This window comes from Rhinoraja longicauda, chromosome 8, assembly GCF_053455715.1.
Source record: "Rhinoraja longicauda isolate Sanriku21f chromosome 8, sRhiLon1.1, whole genome shotgun sequence".
NCBI classification, from domain to species: Eukaryota; Metazoa; Chordata; class Chondrichthyes; order Rajiformes; family Arhynchobatidae; genus Rhinoraja; species Rhinoraja longicauda.
The window spans coordinates 29,183,747-29,194,848 of record NC_135960.1 but is presented as its reverse complement, the minus strand read 5'-3'; the positions used below and the strand labels follow the sequence as shown (position 1 = coordinate 29,194,848).

The following is an 11,102-nucleotide window of genomic DNA, read 5'->3' as shown; positions in this document are numbered from 1 at the left end:
CATAGCAAAATGTGGAAAAAGTGAAGGGGTCTGAATACTTTCTGAATGCACTGTATGATTTCATATTCTGGGGAATAAAGACTGATCTCATATTTTTCCCACCAAATCTAAACATGATGACGATACTTGGAGGAAGCTCTGCCCATAATCAAAGCCCACCTTTCATCTGGTTCCGGTGAATACGATTAACATGTTGAGCAAACATGAGTCAGTGTTTGAATGTGGTTGAGGTGCAGGGTATAAAGACCAAAGGTAGTGAAGTGAAGGCAGATTGAGAGAGAGAAGCAGCATCTTTACTCTGAGAACCCAGCCGGCTGATCCCACACGAGTCAGAATGAAATTCTTCCTCCTCGCCATCGCTGCCGTGCAGATCCTCCACTGCTCAGGTAGGTACTGGGGAGAGGGAGGGCCTCAAAAAGTAATGAGTTACTGGTAATGAGCTTCAGTCAGCGATAATTTACCAACATGCAAAAATATTTCACCGACGCTGGTTTGAATGTCTTGTACAACTTTCCTTCTTTCTCTGCAGGAGTGCCAAGCACCAAGGATGCTCTGAGAGCCTCAGTTGCAAAGCTGAATGAAATCACCGAGTTCACCAACCTGTGTGCGATCACCAGGAGAGGTGTAACAAATGTAAGTGTGCCCTGGTTTAAATGTGTTTCACACGTTATTTTTTGTAAGGATGTGTCTGAGTGCAAGTTAATTGGCTGCTATAAATTATCCCCATAGGAGGTTCATGGCTAATAGAATCAAAGGGGAACAGGTGGGCATGTGAGGGTGAGAATCAGTTGAAGGGTTGCAGGGGATTATAAAGAGGGGGGATAGGACAGATGGGATTGGCCTGCTGGGTGCCAGTATAGGCCTGATGGGTTAAATATCCTCAACATCTGATTGGAAGTATGAGATAATGTGTCTGTTCAGATAAGTTTTAAACATGAGAGTTTAATTGCTAAACATGTGCTCTATATTATTTCACACAGTTTTAATTGAATATTAGATCAAGAATTTAAATCCCAAATCTGTGCTTAAATCTTGAATCTCAGACTAGATTATTGATTTGGAATTAAGGTTATATTTTACCTTTGGGCTATTTAAGCCTCTTGCTCATTATGGGTGAAAATACTGGCACCGCCAATGTAATCATCTGCTGAAGAAAATAATTTCTGTAGATCTGAGCTTGATCAGATCATTGTAAGAACAACAGATATAACAATACATCAATAAACTATTTTCTTTTCAACAGACCTATCGCACGGGTAAACTGTCATACAACGTGGATTTAACATTCTCCGTGAGAGAAACTGTCTGCTCCAAGAATTCTGGACAGGAATTTGATGATCCCAGTTGCACCTTCCGCCCTAAGAACATTGCTGTAAGTCTAGAATTATATTGTAAACTAGTAATAATCTTTGTGTGTAATGAGTAACATCATAGAAAGCGCTAAATATGTGGATTATAACATTTAATTGATCATACTGAGTTATATTAAACAAAAGCCTGTAAATGGAGTTATATCTTAAATACTTTGATTCAGAGTTGAGTTTTCTTGTGAATAATTTCTCTGCATTATGCTTTATTTTCACAGGAGAAAGGGTTTTGCAAAAGCCGCGTGGAATATTTTGCTGATAAAGTGGCTGACGTTGATGTGGAGTGTGAAGGTCTGAAGACCATTGACAGCGAGAGTGACTCAACAGAGTCCAATGAAACCAGTATTGAGGTAACTGCACAGTTACACAATTCAGCAACAGTGAAACTTTTAACACATGAAACAATTTACAAAACGTTTTTTTAGTTCCTATTGTAAAGATCTACAAATAAATTTGTTCCACAGGCACAAAGCAAATCAAATGAGACATCCCTAGAGAAAACCTCAAGCGTGAGTATCAACTAGTATTTTGTCAGATGATTTCTCTTGTTGATCTCCATTGTTAGGAATGAAGTGTTAGCTATACCATTCAGAATGGTGAGTGAGAAAGTGTGTTGTCTCAGTCTGATGTGGAGGGAGGGGATTCTGATATTTAATTTCAGTGTATAATGGAACTGGTGTCCACTGAAGATGAATTTAGCATTAACAAGACAAAATTACAGGAGCAGTGTCTCCTAGGCTGACACCAATAGTCATCACTGAGAACAAATCCTTCCTGGAAGGAAGCCAGAACTTCATTTAAGCAGATGGCAATTGATGCCTGTGCTACCTGTCGTAGGAATATCAATTGACTCTGCACAGCTACTTTACCAGGCATTTTGTTGAATACTGGGCCAATGTAGAGAGTGAAACTTTCAGTTGAGCTTTCCTCAGTCCAACACTGCTTCATTGAATCAATACTCAGGAATGTAGGATTAAACAATCCCTCATTTATAATTCAATACTCTAGTCTAGCATTTGGGGGGAATCCATTAATGCTTGTTACTTACCAAACATGTCCTCTGCTTATTTTCTAAATGTTAATGCTTTCATACAGGTGGAAAGCAAGTCAGAAGAAACTTCACTGGAAGATTCTTCAGATGTAAGTTTAATTTGTGAATTGTTTTCTCCTGATTCTCAACTATATTATGGTGTAGAATGGAGACTGATCTGTCAGAATGGGGTGGAAAGATTTTACCTCGTAATATGTCCGTTCCAAATAGTAGAAGGGAGGATACTGAGTGGTCTTTGGATATTATCTTCACCTCAACACATCTTTAATAATCTCAAACTATAACCCTTGACTGAACTTTGTCACTGAGCCTCCTTAGTTCTCTGGGTTGAGAGATCCAAAGTCCACATCCCATTGAACAGGTTCTTCCTAATTGCCTAACCATTATGTTGAGTCAGAGACCGACGGTTTAGACACCTGAGAGAGTAGAAACGTCACTATCTCACTCCTGGCACACATTATCATAATTTTGTTAATTGAAAGGCAATCACCTCATCTGTAAAGGTCTAACCCTACTCTGTCTCTCATTATGCGGCACAAGCACCATTTCAGGTTCTAGCCTGGTGAACCTTTGATGCTCTCGTTTTCTCAAGCAAATCGTTCCTTAAACGACACACACAAAGATTCCATGTCATTGTAGTACTCTTGTGCTCAAGACCTCTTGTAACAAAGGCAACAAATCATTTGCCTTCTAATAGTTTGCTCCACTTGTACCGACCCACAGCTCTGAAATGACCAGAAACTTTACAATTAATTAGAACTCCATTAGAAATCAATATTTAATACTTGTGCATGCAGGTAATTGCAGATGCAAATTAGTCTATTATCACATACACCAGGGTGCAATGATGTTCCTTGTTCAGATGCATTAAATAATGATGAACACAACATTGTACAAAACGTAAAAATGTAGTACAATCTGATGCAGTCGGAAAAAAACTTAAAATACAATAACAGATGAACTGAATTGGGGAAAGTTAGAATCAAGAATGTGTGGCAGCACTTCCTGGCAATGGGTGAGAAAGAGGTGATTGTTTCAGAAGTCTGACATCAATTCATATATTTTCAAAATTATTAATTATTGCTCTGTACTAAATATATAATATTATTTCCAAACAGGACAAATCCAAATCAACAGAGACATCACTCGAGGATCCAGACGATGTGAGTACAAGCAGAAACCTTTTCAAGTGTTCTTTCTGATATTGTTGTGTAGGAAAATAACTGCAGATGCTGGTACAAATCGAAGGCATCACAAAATGCTGCAGTAACTCAGCAGGTCAGGCAGTAGACATACCCTGAGGAGAAATCGCAGTGGAGCGGCAAGTTGTGTAGGAAAATAACTGCAGATGCTGGTACAAATCGAAGGTATCACATAATGCCTTCTCTCCTAGATGCTGCCTGACCTGCTGAGTTACTCCAGCATTTTGTGATACCTTCTGATATTTTTTAATATCTTAGGATGAAATATGTTAGAATAGAGGATGAGACAGCCATTTATTGTAGCTCAATGCAGTTCAAAAGGGATTATATTGTTTGATTCCCCTGGGGAAGTTGGGCTGAGGGGGAATTGTTGAGTTGGCTCCACTGACCCCACTCCTCATGTTATCCAGGCTTCATTAAGCAGAGCGAATGCAAATATTTTAGTGAGGACTTTTCCACTCCAACACAGATTCTCAAATCCTGATTTGCCCTGATATAAGGGGCATCATTTATAATTCATTCATTAAAGGTTTTGTTCTGCGGTTACGTCACAGTCTTTATTATTTAATACTGACTATCAATAAATATGAATATTTTCACACAGATACAAGACAATTCAGAAGAGACATCAATCGAGGAGAATTCAAATGTAAGTATAATCAGGGAATCCATATCTATTGTTAAGATAAGGAAGCTTGGTCAGGCTTCTCTTTATTAAATTACTACCCATACTCATTAGAAAGATGGGGAGAGGATATCGTTGCACAAATGTTTTTGATTGTTCAGAGGCTGAGGATTACCAACTTCACCCTGTGTAAGTTTGGTCTTCACTCAATTTTGAACCAGAATTAGAAAAGGCAATCTCCTTGCGGACACTCCTGGTGTGTGGACATATAACCACCAGCTTCATTAGAGGAGCAGCCCAGAGATTGTCAAGATTTAACAGAGTATAATTAGCTGGTCTGGGAGAGTGCGAGTGTGATGCAGGAGGAGGTCAGCACAGCCATGACCAACTGATGATGAACTCACCTCTATTATATTAATAATTTATCTCAATGCTCCAGCATATGAATATTTTACTGCAACTCAGCTTGTAAAGTGTTTACTGTGCAGTTACAACACCAGGAATTCTGAGTGGTTCCAGTTATCCATTTACAAACTAAAATTATTTAAACTTTGCGTCTGGACATGATTCTAAGATTGTAATTATTTATCTTGTTAAACAGATGAAAAGCAAGTCAACAGAATTATCTCAGGAGGAGTCTTCAAACGAGGGAGTGAGTTCTCAAGAGGGAGACACTAACCATGAATGAAACTCCTGAGAGTCTGAACTCAGTGTGAACACAAGAAGACCTCATTCAGAATAACAAGACACTGTCACCTGTACTGTACTTGCCCATATACAAGGACAGGGGCCTGGAGCTCCTGACTGTGCATATCACTGTAACTGGGAGATTCTACTGTTTGTAAATATTCTGTTTTATTGCTGTTTATAATTATTTAATACATTGTGGATCGAAATAAAATTTATTAAGAAATATTCACGGTTTTGCTCCGGGAATTTGTTCAGCATGTCACTGATCTACAGAGGTTCATCCAGTCATTGTGCTCGTGTCAGCCGTTCCCTCCCTTGTCCGGTGGGAACTCTTGATGTGGGACCTTCTCCATCTGGCAAAGTCCTCATGTGTTGGACTACTTGCTGCTCTATATTAACATCAGGCACTGCAACATAGATAGCTTATTTCACTTGCAGCAAGATTGAATTATTTAGGTAGTTTGACATTCATATCTAATGTCAGCTTTTTAAAGGCTCCAACAATTACATTTTTAAAGAATTAGATTTTGGGACCAAAGAAAGATGGGTTGGGTGAATTTAGGGATTAGATATTATTGAAATGAGTGTTTGCCTCAAAGATGCAGCTTGAATAATTTCTCTCTTGTTCAATGGGTGCAACAATGTACAATAATGCAGCAGATAGAGCAGCTGCTTCACAGTTCCAGTGATCCGAGTTCAATCTTGACTACTGGAGCTGTCCGTGTGGAGTTTGTGTGTTCTCCCTGTGACTGGTTGTGTTTCCGCTGGGTGCTCCAGTTTCCTCACACCACCTAAAGATGTGCAGGTCGTTGGGTTAATTGGCCACTGTAAATTGCCACAGGTCTGTAGTTGGGTGGTAGAATCGTTATAAACATTTTGGAAATTAATTAAAAATATTAGCAAAAAGTAAACAGAACAAACTAAATAAACCAGTGCTTACCGTTTAGCTGTGTGGTGAGCTGGGCAGTGGTTTGAGAGGTGATTCATACTGGCATATCTCCACCAACCCACTCCTAAATCCCACATTTCATCCTGTGGGCCCCATTACATTCCTGTTGCTGGGAATGTGGACTCTGAACAATTTGCAGGGACAGTTCAAGCTCAAGTCTTCACCTCGTCCGTCGATGGAATAAACCAAAGGATAGCTTCCTTATGCAGAAAGTACGCTTTTGATTACTTGGTGAACATGCAATGCTGTGCCATGCATTTCATCAGAAACTTTTACTTATCCAATTCCAATAGTTTCTGTTGTGGATGCAAGTCATGATTGGCAGTGAACGTAAACACGATGACTGTCATCCAGTGATAGCAACTGCTCACAGTCAGCAATACATTTACACCACTCACAAGCTCATGACATTTCAACTCCCAAGATCAGCAGTGTTGCTCAGGGCCCACTTTACGATCCACATGAAAGAAATTCATAGGGAAGTGCAGGAAAGTGTTCTGAAGAATAAAAAAATCAAGTAATATCTGAAAATATGTCTAAGTGATGTAAACAGGTCCTCAAGTGTGGATTGACAGTCCACTGAAAGTAGCAATTGTGGTGGGGGAGGCAGAAGAGGCAGAGTTCAAGACAATTGGACTCGTTACCACAGGGACAGGAAGTAATAGCAGAGAAATTACGTTGAACATGCAGCCGTATAAATCTTGGTGCAATCATGCTTGATCAATGTTCAACAATCAATGGTTCTATATAGTCATACGTACATATTTACAGTGAATTCTATTTTTTTCGCATACAGTTCAGTAAGCTACAGTCACACCTAAACATAATACCCGTTTAATACAAAGAGCATAAATATCGTCCTCTGAGACCCCATGTAAGAGTCGCCAGGTTTTGGCGTCATTTTATCAACTACAATAGAGCTCTTACCAGCCCTCACTCTCACAACCACCATCGCCGGCTCCCTCCATCATCTCTCAGTTTCTCTGGTCCTCGGGAGACAAGCAGGGGCCAGTTCAGCAACTTCTCTCTAAACACGAAAGGCTGCACAGCCTTCAGCCCCTCATATCCAGCCGTGCCTTCACTCCCAACTGGTGGAGTTATGGAGAGATCCTGCATGGACAAGGCCTTTTATCCACTGAGTCTTTGCTGACCATCAGGCACCCACACTTACCCCAACCCTCCACTAACACATTTTATTCTCCCCACATTCTAACAATCACCTACATGCAAGGGGTAAATTGCAAAGTGATTGACACATTCTTGAAATGTCCAAGGAAACTGGAGACTTGAAGGAAACTCACTGGGACAAAGGTAGAACTTGCAAACTCCACATGGACAGCACCCAGGGTCAGGATTAAACCCATTCACTGGAAATTTCAGACAGCAGCTCCAACCTCTGTGCTTCTGTGTCATCACTGGGTCATGGCTTTGGCAAGGTGAACACAGAGAATTTACTGCCCTTTTTTGGCAGGGACAGAATTAAAGACCAAGAAGCAAAATTGTAAAGAATAAACTGATTGCCGAGTTAATGCGTATGTTAGAAGAGCACGCTAAGAATCTGGAGTTTATTACCATGGCAAAAAGAAGAGTCAAGTACATTCACTCAATGACCAAGAGGAAAAGGACCAAAACTGTACTCACTCCCCTCACCCACCAACACTCCCCACAACACCCCCCCCCCCCCCCTACACCCCCAAACGAGCCTTCAAGACTTCACATCTGCTATACTGAGCTTCAAAGCAACGCTCAGCATGAACTTCTTCAGTCTGGAATGAGCCAGTTGCCAACTAGGCAACATTGCCTCCCCTAGTTCTATGTTACCCCAGTTTTGCATCCTCCACACCAGGAACAAATTACAGAAGCCAGCTAACCTCCAAACCTGCAAGTCTTTGAAATGTGGAAGGAGAGCAGCACACCCGGACAAAACCCACGCGGTCACAGGGAGTATGTAGAAACTCCATAAAGACAGCACCTGGAGTCAGGAACCCGGGTCTCTGGCACTCTGAAGACTGCAACTCAACGTCTGCACCACTATGCCATCCGTAAATCTGGTTGGCCGAGAACAAATTTTTGATGATATCTACGCCTAGGAGTTTGATCATCTCTAATTCAGCACATTAACGTAGACTACGGTGGGTACTCCAACTCATTTTCTGAAGTCATTGACCAGCTCCTTTGGTCTGCTGACATTGCTCATGTTTCTTGCAGCAGTGTTTTGGAATTTCCAGGTCATTTCTGGGATATTGGCAATGCACTGCAAATAAATTATCCCAAGATTTAATTTAGCTACAAGGCAGCTTTAGAGTTGATTAGAGTTGAGTATTTCTTCACCTCTGTGAACTTAATATTTCATATTCTGTGGAATAAAACCTGATTTCATATTACTCCCACCAAATGTAAACATGATGACTGAACTTGGAGGAAGCTCTGCCCATAACCACAGCCCACCTTTCATCTAGATCTGGTGCCCACAATCAACAAGTTGAGCAAACATGAACCAGTGTCCTTTGAGGAGTTTACATCAGCAGAAGAGTAAGGACATTCGATATTTTAAAAATAATTCTCAGTAATTGCCACATCTGCACCGTAGAAAGAATTCCATCTGGATGCATCACAATGTATTTGTCGACAGTGTCAACACCGGTTATTCTGTTGCAACAAGAATTTGATTGTTCTGTGTTTGGTACATACGTCGATGAACCCCTCCAGACTCTTGACCATATCCAAACTCAACTCTGATATCCACAACACAGAGGTTATACAAAGAGAAAATAAACAGCGTGCACGATATAGCATGACAGCTACAGGGAAAGTGTGGGTTAAAGAAACAACAAGCACCACAAGATAGAATGGAGGAACAGCAATTCACCCCTGGCACCTGAGGCATCGTTCAAGTGTTTGATAACAATTGGGAAGAACTTTTCCTTGAATCTGATGGTATGTGCTTCCAAGCTTTTGTATTGAATGCTAGATGGAAAACAGGGGAAGAGAGAATGACGTGGATGTGAATTGGTTCTTGATTGTGCTGGCTGCTTTCCCCAGCCAGTAAGAAGTGTAGATAGAGTCAATGCGGCAATGGGGGATGAAGGCGAGTTTACCTGGCGTTTTGGGCCACGTTCACGACTCTCTGAGTTTTCGTGTGGTCCTATGCAGAGCTGTCGACAAACCACACTTTGATCCATCCTGATACCATGCTTTCCACAGTGCATACAGTAAGTAGACATTACTAATGTTTATTTGAAATATGGTGAATGCCCTAACACCTCTGAAGATGTATCTGAGGTAGGAAGTGCTGACAGTAAATAGCGATCAGACGAAGTTCATAAGAATGATCCCAGGAATGATTGGGTTAACATATGATGCACCTTTCACAGCACTGGGCCTGTACTCGCTGGAGTTTAGAAGCATGTTGAGCAATCTCATTGAAACCTACCGAATAGTGAAAAGTCTGGATAGAGTAAATGTGGAGAGGATGTTTCCACTCGTGGGAGAGTCTAGGATCAGAGGCCGTAGCTTTAGAAAGGAGATGAGGTGGAATTTCTTTAGTCAGAGTAAGGAGTATCTGTGAAATCTATTGCCACAGATAGCTGAGGAGGATATTTTTAAGGAGTTTGGTAGATTCTTGATTGGTGAAGGTGTCAGATGATTCGGGCAGAAGGCAGGAGAAAGGGGTTGATGGGAAAGATAAATCAGCCATGATTGAAATGGGGAGTAGACTTGATGGACAAAATGGCCTGATTCTGCCCCGTTAACGTGAACTTATGAAGTAGAGGCATTGGTGTGCTTTCCTGTCAGTAGCTTCAATGTGGTTGGCTCAGAACAAATTGTTGATGATATCAATGCCAAAGAATTGGAACCCCTTGATCATCTCCACTTCAGCACCATTAACGTCAACTGGGATGGGTACTCCACCTCATTTTCTGAAGTCCGTGACCAGCTCTTTTGGTTTGCTGACATTGCTCATGTTTCCTGTAGCAGTATTCTGGAAATTCCAAGTCATTCCTTGGGTTTTGGCAGTGCACTGCAAATAAATAATCACCAAATTTATATATTTGTAAAGTGGTTTTTTTGCAAATCAGAGTTGATTGTTTCTTCTCCTCTGTGAATTTACTATTTCATATTTTATCTTATCATATCATATCATATATATACAGCCGGAAACAGGCCTTTTCGGCCCTCCAAGTCCGTGCCGCCCAGCGATCCCCGTACATTAACACTATCCTACACCCACGAGGGACAATTTTTACATTTACCCAGCCAATTAACCTACATACCTTTGAGGCATCAAACCCGATTTCATACTTTTCCCACCAAATCTAAACATGATGACGATACTTGGAGGAAGCTCTGCCCATAATCACAGCCCACCATTCATCTGGTTCCGGTGACGACGATTAACAAGTTAAGCAAACATGAGTCAGTGTATGAATGGGGTGGAGGTGCAGGGTATAAAGACTGAACGCAGCGAGGTGAAGGCAGATCGAGAGAGAGAAGCAGCAACTTTACTCTGAGAACCCAGCCGGCTGATCCCACACGAGTCAGAATGAAATCCTTCCTCCTCGCCATCGCTGCCGTTCAGATCCTACACTGCTCAGGTAGGTACTGGGGAGAGGGAGGGCCTCAAAAAGTAATGAGTTATTGGTAATGAGTTCCAGTCAGTGATAATTCACCAACATGCAAAAATACTTCACCGACGCTTGTTTGAATATCTTGTACAACTTTCCTTCTCTCTCTGCAGGAGTGCCAAGCACCAAGGATGCTCTGAGAGCCTCAGTTGCAAAGCTGAATGAAATCACCGAGTTCACCAACCTTTGTGCGATCACCAGGAGAGGTGTAACAACTGTAAGTGTGCCCTGGTTTAATTGCGTTTCACGCGCTATATCCTGTAAGGATGAGAATCAGTTGAAGGTTTGCTGGGGATTATAAAGAGGGGGAATAGCACAGATGAGATTATTCTGCTGGGTGCTTTAATAGGCCTGATGGGTTATATAACCTCACACTGTATGATTAGAATTATGAGATATTGTGTCTGTTGAGATAAGTTTTAAACGTGAGTGTTTAATTACTAAATATGTGCTCTATATTATTTCACACAGTTTTCAATGAATATTAGATCAAGAATTTAAATCCCAAATCTGTATTTAAATCTTGAATCTCCTAGACTAGACTATTGATTTGGAATTCAGGTTGAAATTTTACCTTTGGGCTATTTAAGTCT

At 41.1% G+C, this 11,102-nt stretch overlaps 1 pseudogene; it reads left to right on the top strand.

Moving 5' to 3' along the window:
- Positions 1 to 334: 334 nt before the first annotated feature.
- LOC144596233 (secreted phosphoprotein 24-like) lies at positions 335 to 4,923 on the top strand (annotated as a pseudogene).
- The last annotated feature ends 6,179 nt before the right edge of the window (positions 4,924 to 11,102 follow it).